Genomic DNA, 16,119 nt, shown 5'->3' with positions numbered 1-16,119 from the left:
CTTACAAAGGAAAGCAAATCAGATTAAGCTCTGACTTCCCAGCAGAAATCATGCAGGCAAGAAGGCAATGGGGGGACATATACAAAACCCTAAAAGAAAAAAGCTGCAAACCAAGAATCATCTATCTAGCAAAACTGTCAATCAAATATGATGGTGTAGTCAAAACATTCCAGGATAAACAGAATACAAGAGATTTTGTCAAAGCCAATCCAGTGCTTCAAAACATCCTAAAGGGAGTTCTTTGGAATGAAAACCAACAAGAACAGAAAACAACCAGAGATTGACAAATGTGTCAACACCAGAGATGGAGGCAGAGATGATGTTGTGTAGAGTTGGAGTGGTAGGGGACTCTGGACTAAGGGAGGGAGAGGGTCTGTGTGCTGGCGCCCAGGGGGCAGGTTTGAGGAGTGTACCCTTTGGTTGTTTGATGATCCATGGAGGGGATTGTAATCATTACAGTGAAACAAAATAAGATAGAATGAATGTAAAGCTAATGTTCTCCCATGTAAACTACCACATAATTAACAATAAAAACTTAAAAAAAAACATGATATGATCTATCCAAAGTTCTTGCATGTGGGTGTGGAAAAACACCATAAATATACAATGTAATAACCATTATTTAATATAAATACTCTCAAAAATAAAATGTGACCATTTTTATAGATCCCATGATCAATGTGAGTTTTTAAGAGAATGTAATTTTCAACTGCAAAGATAATATAATATTAAAATCATTCAAAAAGCACTGTTTTAAAAACTTGCATGTGCCAGAAACTATGTGCTAGACAATGGAAATGCTCTTCTTTGTACTGCTACTGTGACCACATCAAAAACAAACAAATATATATATATAATTTTATTTTTGTAGGCTAATATGACATGAGTAGAACATTGCAGTTATTTATAAACTTTCAACTCAACAAAATCTTTGTACAACAATTTAAAAAAATTGGTTTATCATTTAGCTTTCAAAATGTTCCTTAAAATATTACCATTAGTAACATCTTAAAGTCATTTTTTATTTTCTTTAAATTTGCTTATATTTCTCCAAGGCATTTCTCACTGTGAATTATAATTAATTCCAGGATTGTATACTATTATTACTTTTTGTTTTTTTAAAGTTTACTGTGAATTACAAGATAGTTTACAAGGGAGAACATTACCTTTACATTCATCCTATTGTATTTCGATTCATTGCAATAATCAAAATCCCCTCCATGTATCATTAAACAACCAAAGGGTACACCCTGCAAGTCTGCCCCCTGGCCATCAGAACACAGACCCTCTCCCTGCCTGAGTCCAGAGTCCCCACTGCTCCATCTCTCCATGTCATTTTCTCTGCCTCCATCTCTGGTGTCACTGCTTCCCTGGGTAGGGTCCCACACTCTGCTCTTCTCCCTTGATGGTCCCAGGGACATCTGCTCCTGGACTGCAAAAACCACTCCACTCCTTTTGTTACAAAACATCTACCTTTACATTTCTAACACTCACAGTCAGTCCTGATAGCAATTATTCACTATTAAACCACAAGAGTCTTACCCCATCTCCTTTCATCAACCCCATCCTTACAGATTGGAAAACACTCAGTAGAGATTCTACCTTTCCCTGCCATGTCTGGAACTAGGCTCCCTCTTGAAAGTTTGTAAGCCAGTCATTTCCTGCTTTTGTAGCCCCCCCCACACACACAAACATTTTGGGTAGCCAATGTCTAAGTTGCCCATCCTTGTCAACCCTGTGTACCAAGGGGGTGGGAATGATCCTCGCTGTAAAGATTTATTCCCTCTTTTGAACTACTACATCCATAACTATAGGTCAAGTTCATTAAACTGTAGTGGATTGCTCTATTTTTCTTCTTCTTTCTTCTTCTAGTCGAGTTCTGATCATCCAGCCATTGAAGTCAGGTTGACTGGATACTGTCTGCTAGTATGGGTGTTCTTGTGCATCTCCTCTCACTTCATATCAGCTGGATGCTTCACTCTGCACTCTAGTTCTCTGTGGCTATGTACCTGTCTCTGGGCCCAGGAGTACCCAGGTCTTGCCATACTGCTGGCTATTATTACTTTATATAAGCATTTATGATACTGCAATTTTAAATTGCAATAAAGGTAGCATAGTATTTAGTAAATGAGGTATTTTTTTTAAAACTTTAAACAAATTTAAAACAATGCACTCCATATTGTCTAAATGTTATCCATGAATGAGAGAAATTCCTGTTTTAGTTTCATATTTTGCATTTATATATGTTATTGTTATTGTTCAGTACAGTAGAGTTGCTTCTGACTCATAGCAATCCAGTACAGGATTTTCTAAGAGTGTCTGGTGGGTTTTGACTGCTGATTTTACACTTAGCGGTCCAGTGCTTATTTGAGAGTGCCACACCAAGACTCTATTATACATATGACAGGGGACAAAAATTCATGGAAAAAAATTCTATTACCTTTTAATTCAATTTTCCACAAACTCTTTGATACCCCTTCAGTTCTAAAATACTGATTTAATAAATAAATTGTTATTGTTGTTGTTGAAGTGCCATTGAGTTGGTTCCTACTCATAGCTACCTTGTATAGGGTTCCTGAGGATGGCTGGTGGGTTTGAACCACTGACCTTGCAGCTAGTAGTCCAGTGGTCATCCTACAGTGCTGCTCCAATAAATAACATGCTGTTCATGCAAAATTTTTCTGGCAAAATAAGTAATTATTTTACTTCAGCAAAACAAGCATGGTAGGAGATGATGGAAATAATATGAGCAGTGATTAGTGAATATATAATGTAAACTCAAGTTCACATCCTTGATCACTGTGATCACTTCATGCTGGCATGTACTGAGATGCACTTGATCCAATTACTCATTTTCCAAACTTATTGTTGTTATGTGCTTTCATGTCAATTCTGACTCACAGTGAACCTGTGTAGATTTCCAAGAGCGGCTGGTGGGTTTAAACTACTGCTGGCTAAAGTGGTTAGTAGTCCAGGGCTTATCCTAAAGTCCAACATAAAGGTATTAGTCTGAATTTATCACTGCTGAGTTTTCTTCCTCAAGCTTCCAAGGTTTTCATTCCAATTCTTTCATTATTACTATGACTCTCTAGAGGGCCTGGGAAATACTTGGCTTTGATCCCAAGCCATACTGGCTGGCACAAGAATTCTCTGTCTGTCTCAGACTCTGCCTGGGCATGCAACTGGCAATTACTACTCTACTTCTCCCATACCACACCGTGTTGGTGTTTGGACTCTTGGGATCTTGCTGCCTACCAGAGCTCTACTGGAATTAGGATTTAGACCTCCCACTGCTCTAATTAGATTTTCTATTTTCTCTTTCTTGGTATTTGGTCTCAGACATGCACAAGAGCCCCCTTTCTGTGAATTACACTAGAATTTAACTCTTTTGTATACTCACCTGAGTTTGGTAAGCATGAGTATGTTTACTAGTATTTCCTAAGAAAAGAAATACTGATTTTTGACTTTGCAGCTTAGGCTTCTGAAAACTCAAATGCTAAGTACAAGCAGAACATGTTTTATGAATTCCCAATTTGCATACAACCCATAGTTATAAACCAACTTCTTAATAACCAACAGATGCTACTTGGCAATGTATAGCAAAATATTATTATTATGATGATGATTACTATGTTATTATTTTAAAGATGTTTTTGATCTATCTGGAAGTGTTTCTTTAACATTTCTTATGCATAGAAAGATACCCTATAAACTAAATACTAATATATATTTTGCTAACTGATGCTAGCATTTAGATACTAACTGTTCCAACTTAACATGCAAATGCCACTTAAAGATAGATTTAGGAACTGAACTTAGAATCTGGGGACTGTCGATACTGTATCTTTATTCAGTGTGCTTCTGTAATTAACAAGCAGCATAATGAGGTATTATATTAGGAAAATCTGCTGCACAAGATCTTTTTAAAGTGTTGAAGAGCAAAGATGTCAGCTTGAGGACTAAGGTGCTCCTGACCCAATCTATGATATTTTAATAATCTCATATGCATGCAAAAGCTGGACAGTGAATAAGGAAGCCGTAGAACAATTGATGCTTTTGAGTTATGGTGTTGGAGGAGAATATTGAAAATGCCGTGGGCTGCCAAAAGAACCAACAGATCTGTGTTGGAAGAAGTGCAGCCAGAGTGCTCCTTGGAGGCCAGGATGGCCAAACTTTGTCTCTCATACTTTGGACATATTGTCAGGAGGGACCAGTCACTGGAGAAGGATATCATGTTTGGTAAGGTGGAGGGTCAGAGAAAAAGAGGAAGGCCACCACTGATATGGATTGGCCAAGTGGCAGCACCAATGAGCTTGAGCGTGGCAGCAATTGTGAGGTTGGCCCAGGACCAGGTGTTGTTTTGTTCTGTTTTGCATAGGGTCGCTATGAGTCAGTACTGACTCGATGGCACCTAACAACAACAATAATGAGGTAAGAACCCTGGGGTGGGGCTGTAGGATAGCACTGGACTGGTAACAAGGTCTGAAGTTCAAATCCATCCTCCGCTCTCAGAAGCCCTATTTGAGGTCGCTGTGAGTAGAAACTGGCTCAACAGCACTATGACACAATGAGGTAATATATGTTTCTTGTCCTAATTAGCTAAAATGATAGGGAAATGGTAAGAGAGGAAAGTGGAGAAGATGGTTCCTAGGATACCTGAATATCTTAGTTACCTTGTGCAGCTATAACAGAATTATCACAAGTGTGTTACTTTAAAGAACAGAAATTTATTTTCTCACAGATTTGGAGGCTAAAAAATCAGGGTCTCATCTGTGTCAGTTTTTTCCTTTTTGTTTTTTGCTGTTATTGTTACTTGCCATCAAGTGGTTTTCAACTCATGGGATTTTCAAGGCTGTGCTCTTTTGAAAGCAGATCTCTAGTTCTGTCTTCCAAGACACCCCTGAGTGGGTTTGAACCACCCAGTGCTCTGCACGTAGTCTAGCACTTAACTGATTGTGCTATTCAGCTACCTCTCCTTGTTGGTAGACTCAGGTAGTCCTTGGTTTCTTGGCTTGTATATCCTTACATGGTATTATCTTCTCCCAAGTATATTTCCCTGTCTACACTGCTCTTTTTATAACTCAGTACTATGACTTCCTAACATGACAAGAAAAACCCTATTTCCAAAGGAAATTATATTCATATTGCAATCTTCAGGAATTCAACACATATTTTAGGGAGCACAGTTCAATCTGCAGCACTGGGGGAGTACTATAAGTGCACAATTTTAGTCATAAATTCACTTAGACAAGGAAAAGCACAAACATGCAAGTAAATATATGGTTGTTGTTGTTGTTGTGAAGTGCCATCGAGTAGGTTCCGACCCATAGCGACCCTGTACAGGGTTTCCAAGGGTGTAAATCTTTACGGGAGTAGAAAGTCTCATCTTTCTTAAATTCTGATGTTGTGAAGTTAAAATGGCACTACATAAAAGGAAATAAGATTAGAGAGTGAAATCTAGGAAAGTGACTTGTCTACTTAGCTAAGATACAGATAAGTCCTAGTTAATTATGTAGTTCTTTCATGTTTGTGTAATTGCAGTTTTTAAATTGTTTCTTGACACAAGTTAAATTTGTCATTCTGAAATCGATCAAACATGTAATCAAGATGTATTGATAATTACTGGTGATTAGAATGAGAAGATGTGATGAAGTAAAAGAGCTGAACAAGAAATTCCAAAGGACAGCTCAAGAAGACTAAGTCAAATATTATAATGAAAGGTTCAAAGACCTGGAGTTAAAAAACCAAAATGGAAGAGCATGCTCAACATTTCTCAAGATTAAAGAACTGAAGAAAAAAAATCTAAGCTTCTACCTGTGATATTGAAGAATTATATAAGTAAAACATTGAATGATTCCGAAAGAATAAAAATAAGATGGAAGGAATACACAGAATCTCTGTACCAAAAAGAAATGGTCAATGGTCTACCATTTCAAGAGGTAGCATATCATCAAGAACTGATGCTACTAAAGGAAGAAGTCCAAGCTGCACTGAAGGCATTGGTGAAAACAAGACTCCAGAATTGATGGATTACAAACTAAAACCTTTCAACAAAATGATGAATCACTGAAGACACTCACTCATCTATCCAAGAAATTTGGAAGACAGCAGATTGGAAGAGTTATGTCCATTCCAAAGGGTGGTGACTCAATGGAATGTGAAAATCATCAACCAATATCATTAATAACATATTCAAGTAAAATTTTGCTGATGGTAATTTAAACATGGCTGTAATGGTACATCAATGGCACATGAACAGAACTGCTAGAAATTCAAGTCAGATACAGAAGAGCATGTGAAACTAGCAATATTATTGCTGATGTTAGATGGATCTTGGCTAAACGCAGAAAATTCCAGAAATATGCTGTGTTTTATGACTATGCAAAGTCTTTTGACTGCATGGATCATGATAAAGTATGGATAACTTTGCAAAAAATGGGTATTCCAGAATACTTAACTGTGCTCATGAGAAACCTGTGCACAGACTAAGAGGGGCAGTCATTAAAATAAAGCAAGGGGATACTGTGTGGTTTAAATTATGGAACATTTCATGAAAGGATTATAACCTTTCACCATACTCATTCAATCTGTATACTGAGCAAATAATCTGAGAAGCTGAATTATATGAAAAAGAAGGTAACATCAGGGTTGGAGGAAGACTCATTAACAACTGGCAGTATGCTTAAGATACAATCTTGTTGTCTGACAGCAAAGAGGACTTAAAATACTTACTATTGAAGATCAAAGACCAAAGCCTTCAGTATAGATTGCACCTCAATAAAAACAAAACAAAAATCCTCATAACTGGACCAATAAATCATGATAAATGGAGAAGAGATTGGAGTTGTCAGTCTTTATTTTGCTTGGATCCACAATCAACACTCCTGGAAAAACAGTCAAGAAACCGACTCTATGTCACAAGACCTCTTTAAAGTGTTCAAGAGCAAAGATAACACCTTGAGGATTAAGGTGCACCTGACCCATTTTCAGTCTCCTCATAAGCATGTGGAATGTTGGACAATGGATGAGGAAGACCATAGAAGAATTGATGCATTAAGTTATAGTGTTGAAGAAGAACATTGAAAGTACCTTAGGCTGTTAGAAGAACAAGCAAACGTATGTTGGAAGAAGTACCTTGGACATGCTATTCAGAGAGACCAGTCCCCGGAGAAAGACATCATATTTGATAAATTGGATGGTCAGCAAAAAAAAAAAAAAAGAAGACCCCCAACAAGATGGATTGACAGATGGAAGCAGCAATGGGAGTAACAATTGTAAGGATTGCAGAGGGCCAGGGTATATTTAGTTCTTTTGTGCATAGTGTCACTATAAGTCAGAGTCGACTTAATGGCACCTAGCAACAAGAACATAAATTAAATTTTAGATGTTTTTAGAATGCTATGAAGAACATTCTAAGCTGGTACAGACAAGAATTCCCTCACTTTTATAGCCTGTTCTTATCCTGTCAGATATTGTTTGGAAAATTATATCTCAGGAAAGAGTTAAAAGAATAATATAGATAATTCATCCTCATTACTCCTCTTTATCCTTCTTCTTTTTTTCAAGTTTTTCTTGTGAATTGAATGATAGTTTACATGGGAGAACATCTAGTTCTGGGCACTACTCATCCTTTTGTATTTCATTCCATTGCAATGATTACAATCTCCTCCATGCATCATCATTCAACAGTAATGGCTTCTATTCCCTTGAGTTTTTTGTTTGTTTGCTTTTTAAAATATATATATATACACAAAAATGCTCAGGAATAATAATCACTTAAACAACCAAAGGGCACATTCTGCAAGTCTGTCTCCTGGCCATCAGCACACAGCCTTTCCCTTTCCATGAGTTTAGAGTCCTCAGTTCCTCTGTCTCTCCATGTCATCATCTCTGCCTCCATCTCTGATGGCACTGCGTCTCTGGATCAGGTCCTACATTTCACTCATGCTCTTCTCCCTTGATTGTCCTAGGGTCCTCTGTTACTGGACTGTAAGATTAACTACTCTCCCCTTTATGTTACAAAACTTCTACTTTTATAGTTGTGACAATTGCAGTTAGTCATGATAACAATTACTCACTATTGAATCATAAAAATCTTAGCCCCAACTCCTTTCACCAGACCTATTGGCTTGATAATCACAGCTTAACTAGAAGAAGATAAAAATTTTTTGATAAAGGAAACAAGTATAGATTGCAACAATTTGATGAACTTGACCCACACTTATGGATGTAGTAGTTCAAAATACTAACTGAGAGGGAAGGAGTCTTCATCTTATCCCCTCTGTACATAGGGTTGACAGGGACAGGCAACTTAAACATTGGCTACCTAAAACAGGGATGCTATAAAGGCACAAAGTGATTGGCTACATGTTTTCAATAGGGAGTTTAACTTCAGAGTGTGCAAGTGAAGGTAGACTCCCCACTGAATAGTTTTCATCTTGTCTAGACAGGTCTTTATCCTTCTTATTGAAGTCCTCAGTCCTCAATCACAGATGCAACTGTATATTCTGAAAGAGAGTTTTCTTTTTGTAAAATTTATATTTTTGAATGTTTACTAAAGTAATATGTGTTTCTATTAGATAGTTGCATTTTAAAAGGACAGTATAACTATTATTTTACACAATAACAAGAAAATAATCCAGGTAGCAGCCCATAAAGGTGTTACATAGATCTAGCGTAAGTAAATAATCTGTTCAACCCTGTGGAGAATGGAATTCTAAGATTCAGTAAAGGGAAACTACTAACAGGGCAGAAGACAAATGAGATTCAGGTGGTCATCACTATCAGCAGAAAAAGGAGCAACCTGAAAATGCTAACTTGGGCATGCTTGTCTGAGGCATGGAATGACCCCAGAAGATACTGGGCACTTGGATACTATGCAGCCAGAGACTACCAGACTAATATAGAGATATCCTTACAATGTAATATACTATAGAGATATCCTTACAATGTAATATACTATAGAGATATCCTTACAATGTAATATGTCCAAGCATTTGAAAGTCTATTTAATTAGATTTTTTTTTAAAGTATCATTCACATAAAGTAATGTATTACAAGATTTTTTCTTATAAATTATTCCAGTTCTAATTTTATTCTTGCTTTGGTTAGGGCTTTTTGTTAATACTGTCAGTTTTGCCCTTTTATTTACATATGAATCTAATTTAGCTGTTTCCCTGGAAATGTCTTAAGTGTTTCATAGTAGATCAAGGTACTTTAGGTAACAAGTAACAAACACTCTAATCAAATTAAAGATATCTAGTGACAAGCAATGCTCGATCAGTGGTAAAATTCTTGTCTTCCATGATCCAAATTTGATTCCTGGCCAGTGCACCTTATGTGCAGTCACCACCTACCTGTAAATGAAGCTTATATGTAGCTAGGATGCTGAACAGGTTTCCACAGAGCTTCAAGCTCAACTGGGACTAAGAAGAAAGACTCTGTGATCAATTCTCAGAGTCAGCCAATGAAAACCCTGTGAATCACTACAGTCTGATTTTAAAATGATCAAAAAGAAGAAGGTTCTTAATGAGATGGATTGACACAGTGGCTGTGACAATGGGTTCAAATATAGCTATGACAGTGAAGATGACAAAGAACCTAGCAATGTATCAATTTATTGTATATAGGGTAACTAGGAGTCAGAACTGACTTGATTGCACCTAATAATACTAACAACAAAACTTTAGAATTCTGGGCACTACTCAGATCTATTGAATTAGACACTCTAGATTTTAGACCCCCAAACTTCTTCCAAAACAGATTAATTCAACTGGCAGTCCATAGTATATTCAGTTTTCCTCATCACTATAATTCAAATGCATCAATTCTTCTTCAGTCTTCCTTACTCATTGTCCAGCTTTTGCTTTTTTTATTGCTCTAGTTGCAAATCTTTTCTGTTTTCTTTATGTTTCTACATATTGAAAGTTATATGTAGTCTTTGATACTCATCAGCAAGTGCTTCAAAGTCTCTTTGCTTTCAGTAATCAGGTTGTATCATCTGCATATCACAGGATGCTAATAAGCCTTGTTCTTCATATATTCCAGTTTCTCAGATTATTTGCTCAGTTTACACATTGAAGAAGTATGGTGTGAGGATACAACCCTGTAGCACACCTTTTCTAATTATAAGCCAGCAACATTTCCTTGTTCTGTTCAAAGAACTGCCTGTTGCTCTGTGTATAAGTTATGTGTGGGCACAATTAAGTGTTCTGGAATTCCCATTCTTTGAAATGTTATTCATAATTTGTTACAATCCATACAGTTGAATGCCTTTTGATAGTCAATAAACCACAAGCAACATCTGGATAGTTAAAGCGGTGCAGATGATTGTTGTGTACTCTAACTTTTAAGAACAATTTATTTCTTGTTGGAGGCTGTGGACTGAGGTAAGAAAGGGCTTCTTGCAGTGTGATTTGATGAGGAGGAAGCCATCATTACTCATGAGGTTAGGTGTGTTAACTGAGAGATCTATTTACACTTTCAAATCCTTTCTAACTCACCATGTTAATTGACAGAGTACTTGGATGGTAATTGTGCACCCATGTTCCTTTCTCCAAAAGAATGAACATCAAATAGTTTACATAGATTAAATGTCAGATTAAATCAAGAAACTGGTGTTGTGAATAAGGGAAAGGCAATGAAAACCCTGCAAGAAGTTCAAAAAGGAAACTCCTCAGACATTTTTAGTACTGCATTTTAACTTTGTCTGTTAAGTTAGTGAAAATGTTCCCCAGACTTCCTGTCTGCCAAACACAATCTGAATAATAAATCCCTTTATTAGTAAAAAAGCCACAGGTGTAATATGCATCTCAAATACAGAAAGAACATTCTGAATTTTATTTTACACATTAAAATTTTACTTTTAAATAAAAGCACTGGAAGTTTGGGAAAAATTAACAACAAATACTTTATTTTTTCCATCAAAGGTTAACATTTAAGTGCACGGTTTATAGAAAATATCAATTGTTTTTAATTCTTCATTCGAACAGTCTTAAAATAAACTCATCTTGATTATGACAAAAAATGGAGAAGTAGAATATGTTGAAAGAGATAAGGATGACCAAAAATTTATTTCTACTGAGAAATGGCTGAGTATCTTAAATTCCTTTCATTCAATTTCTTGATCTCTGTGTTGCATTTTATCCAAAGAAGGCAGTAGATATTACATTTTAAATTATTTTAAAAGCATACTTATGTGATATAAAGCCAAACCCACTGCCATCATGTTATTTCAAACTCATAGTGACTCTACACAGATTTTCCAAGATTACAAATCTTTATAAGAGCACACACACTCATTCATCTTTTTCCCCTGGAGTGATTGGTGATTTGAACTGCCCACTTGGAGGTTAGCAGCCCAATGGTTAACCCACTGTTAAATATAAAATTCAAATAATACAAAAGTTATATAATATTAACAGCAAAAATCCACTCTAAAGCTACACTTCTAAATTAGATAACTAATTAAAACTGTTTGACAACTGTCCTTCAAATAATTTTTTTCTCAATATATTATTCACAAAATAAGTACTATTTTGTAATTTGGTTGTTCTTAGCAATATAGCATAGACATTGGTGCATGCCAGTATGTATCTCAATATTACTAATTATGAGCATAAGTAAAAAATTATCCACACTCTGACTGTTGAATTTATTTGAATCAACTTTTTAAAAAGACCAATATACCATTTTCCAACATAGTCTCCTTGATTTTCAATACAGTTTGTTTATCTGTTAACAAGCTTTTGTCTCTCCTTATTAAAAAATGTTTTCGGCTGTTTGAATGACTCCCTCTTGGTTGGTTTTCTGAGAGTAAATGGCAGAGAATGGAATGGAGATCGCATGATAGGAGTTTTAAAATACCATTTTTTAAGGAACATGAACAGCAACTATAATGTGGGCCTCATAATATGGAATATACAGAAATCAAAATGACTGTATCGGTTGAAAAAGAGCAATGGAGAAACTCAATAACACCAGCCAAAAGAAGACCAACTGTGGAACGTTTAAACTATCAATTGCTCATATGCAAGTTCAGGCTGAAGCTGAAGAAATTAAAACACATCCATGAGAGCCAAAATGTGACCTTGCTTATATCCCACCTGAAATTAGAGATCCTCTCAAGAATAGCTTTGATGCAGTAGACACAAGGACTGAAGACTAGAAGAGTTGTGGGATGACATCAAAGCCATCATACATTCAAAAAGTAAAAGGTCATTAAAAAGACAGGGAAAAAAGGTGATGTCAGAAGAGGCTCTGAGACTTGCTCTTGACCGTCGAGGAGCTAAAGCAATTGGAAGAAATGTTGAAAAAAAATATAAAAGAGTGAACAGAAATTTCAAGGGGCAGCATGCGTGTTATACAAAATTAAGTATTATAATGAAATGTGCAAATACGTGCAGTTAGAAAATCATAAGAGAGGAATACTCTCAGCATTTTTCAAGCTAAAAAAATCAAGTTTCAAGATGAAGTATTGAAGGATTCTATGGGAAAATAGTGAAAACATCAAAAGATGATGGAAGGAATACGCAGAGTCAATGTACCAAAAAGATGTAGCTCATATTCAAGCATTTTAAGAGGCACTGTATGAATAAGAACCCATAGTAGTCCAAGCTGCACTGAAGACATTGGCAAAAAAAAAAACACAATGCTTCAAGAACTGATGGAATACAAATTTAAATCATTCAACAAATTGATGAACCAGGAGGAGCTCACTGGTCTATGCCAAAAGTTTGGAAGACAACTACCTGGCCAAATGACTGGAAGAGATCCAAATTGCTGTCTATTTCAAAGAAAGGTGACCCATGGAGTGTGGGAATCATTGAGCAATATCATTAATATCATATGCAAGTAAAATTTTGCAAATAGTCAATTTAAAAATAATTTTTAAATGATTGCAGCATTAAATCAGCAGGGAGCTGCCAGGAATTCAAGTCAAATTCAGAAGATGAAGTGGAACTAAGAATTTAATTGCTGATATCAGATGGGTGTTAGATGAAACAGAGAGTACCAGAAAAACATTTGCTTGTGTTTTATTGACTATTAAAAGGCATTCAACTGCGTGGGTTACAACAAACTGTGGATGACATTGTGAAGAATGAGTATTCCAGAACACTTCATTGTGCTCATGAGGAACTTATGTATACACCAAGAAGCAGTTGTTGAAACAGAACAAGGGGATACTGAGTAATTTAAAATTAGGGAGATATGTGCCAAGGTGGTATGTTTTCACCATACTTACTCAATTTGTATGTTGATCAAATGATTCAAGAAACTGGATTATATGAAGAAGAACAGAGCATCAGGATTGGAGGAAGAATCATTAACAACCTGCAATAGGCAGATGATACAACCTTGTTGCTGAAAGGACTTGAAGATTAATAAAGATCAAAGAATACAGCCTTCAGTATAGATTGCAACTCAATGTAAAGAAAACAAAAATCCTCACAACTGGATTAATAAATGATATCATGATAAATGGAGAAAAGATTGAATTTGACAAAGATTTCATTTCCTTATATCCACAATAAATTCTCATGTAAGCAGCAGTCAAGAAATCAAATAATGTATTACATTAGGCAAATATACTGCAAACGACCTCTTTAAAGTGATAAGGAGCAAAGATGCCAGTGTGAGGACTAAAGTACCTCTGATCCAAGTCACAGTATTTTCAAACAACTCATATACATGTGAAAGTTGGACAATGAATAAAGAAGACCTGATAAGAATTGTGACATTTGAAATATGATATCGGAGAAAAATATTGAAAAGTACCATGGACTGTCAGGAGTACAAATTAATCTGTTTTAGAATAACTAAGCCAGAATATGTCTTAGAAGCTAGTATGACTTTGGACTTGTTATCAGGAGGGATCAGTTTCTGGAGAAGGACATCATGCTTGGCAAAGTGGAGGGTTAGCAAAAAAGTGGAAGATCTCCAACTAGATGGACTGACACAACGGCAGTAACAATGGACTCAAATATAACAGCTATTGCTAGGATGGCATAGGACCAGGCAGCATTTTGTTCTGTTGTGCATATAAGGTTGCTCTGAGTCTGAACTGACTCGATGACACCTAAAACAACAATGCCTATGAGGGTTGTGAAGATTCTATTTCTAGTACATTAAAAAGACTGGCTAGGTCCCTTAGGCAGCAGGTGAGGCAGCCCGACGTATCGTGACGTCACAGGGCAGCGCCCAAGAAAGGCCGGCCGCGCCCCCTCTCGTGCCGCCTGAGCACCGCCCGCCCTCTGAGAGCAGTCTTGGCGCTAGAGCTACGGATGTTTCTGCTGTGGGGCTGCCGCCTCCAGGCTCTGCTGTGGACGTCGGTGGCCGAGATTCCAGGCCAACTGGACAAGCCTGAAGAAGCCATCCGCTCTGGCTTTGGTCAGCAAAGGACAAGGAGGGAGAGAGCCTGCTGCACTCACTTCCTACATTGGGCCGTCCGTGGCTTCATGTTTGGGGCCGACAGCACACAAGGTTTATGTGCTTCAGAAAACAGTGTTTCCCTTTTTCTGACCCGTTCCCCAAATTCTGCACTGTTCGATTTGCACCATGTCAGACCAAGTGTTGGCACCTGGGTACTGAACAGCCTCGAAGATGCCCTGAGCTTCTGCTCAGCCCCAAGGAGACGCTGCCGTGAGGTGTCTGGGTGTCTGCAGAGCTGGCCCAGCTGACCCAGCAGATGGACACAGAGCTGTGACGGGATGAACTGTAGGGACACTGAGGCTCAAGAACTGCAGACTGCTGAGGAAGGGGCCCAGGCCCCAGGTGAGGATGACGTGCTTGGGACCGATCTAGCCTCTGAGATTGGGAATAGGAGGCCATCAATGGAACCTTTGTGATGGGCTGCTAATCGATGTGGCCCCCAAGGCTGACGTGGGTGCTGCTGACCCTGGCCAGTGCGTTGCAGGCAGCCCTGTTTTTGCGAATAGCCGCCTTCAACATCCAGACTTTTGGGGAGACCAAGATGTTCAATGCTACCCTCTCCAGCTACATTGTGCAGATCCTGAGTAGCTATGACATCGCTGTGGTGCAGGAGGTCAGGGACAGCCATCTGACGGCTGTGGCGAAGCTGTTGGACAACCTCAACGAGGCTGACCAGGTGTCTGTGCTGGACAGCTACCAGTACGATGATGGCTGTGAACCCTGTGGGAACGACACCTTCGCCCGGGAGCTGGCTGTTGTCTGGTTCTCCTCGCCCTTCACGGAGGCCAGAGAGTTTGCCATTGTTCCCTTGCATGCGGCCCCGCTGGATGCGGTGGCCGAGATGGACGCACTCTATGACGTCTACCTGGATGTGCAGAAGAGGTGGGGCCTGGAGGACGTCATACTGATGGGTGACTTCAATGCTGGCTGCAGCTACGTCAGCCCTTCTCACTGGGCGTCTGTCCGCCTGCGCACCAGCCCCACCTTCCAGTGGCTGATTCCTGACACAGCGGACACCACAGTCAAGTCCACACACTGTGCCTACGACAGGATCGTGGTTGCGGGAGCAGCCCTCCAGGGCACTGTCGTCCCCAACTCAGCTAGGCCTTTTGACTTCCAGGCTGCTTATGGACTAAGTGACAGGCTGCGGCACAGCCTCACCCGAGACATGCAGATGAGCTGTGTTTACCTCCCACAGGCTCTGAAGGGTGTGAAGTACTGAAACCCTATCTGTACATGACGTTCTAGACATTCCTGCCGTTCCAGGGGCCGAACCTAAGTCTCCTGTGACCCAACTCAATTTGCCACCACTCCACCTGGATACTCAGTCTGCAGGCTGTCACCCTGCTGGGCGTCTAAGGTGGGGTTCTCCTTCCCGAGTCCTCCATGCCAGTCTCCCACAGGTGACCTCACCTTGACATTGGTAACCCGCGACCCCAGTGCATTTCTCATCCAGGCCATCAGGTCCTCAGCCTCCTGCTCTGAGAGGCGGTCATCAGCTACAGAGAAGAGCGGGAGTCAGCCTGGACCCACGGCTGCCAGAGCCAATGTGAAGTCCCTTCCTGGCTCTGATCAGAACCACCTGCCCAGGAACAGGCAGCCGCCAAGATGATGCACCTGAACTGAAGCTGCCTGGGGTCCTTGCTGAGGGCTTTCAGACCACAACCTGTGGTCTCAGGAAGCTTGGCC

General features: G+C 38.8%; 1 pseudogene; it reads left to right on the top strand.

The window, feature by feature from the left end:
- The first annotated feature begins 14,860 nt into the window (after positions 1 to 14,860).
- LOC102833705 lies at positions 14,861 to 15,652 on the top strand (annotated as a pseudogene).
- The last annotated feature ends 467 nt before the right edge of the window (positions 15,653 to 16,119 follow it).

This window comes from Chrysochloris asiatica, unplaced genomic scaffold, assembly GCF_000296735.1.
Source record: "Chrysochloris asiatica unplaced genomic scaffold, ChrAsi1.0 scaffold00147, whole genome shotgun sequence".
NCBI classification, from domain to species: Eukaryota; Metazoa; Chordata; class Mammalia; order Afrosoricida; family Chrysochloridae; genus Chrysochloris; species Chrysochloris asiatica.
Note: the sequence above shows the minus strand (reverse complement) of the source record. Positions and strands in the feature narration are given on the sequence as shown.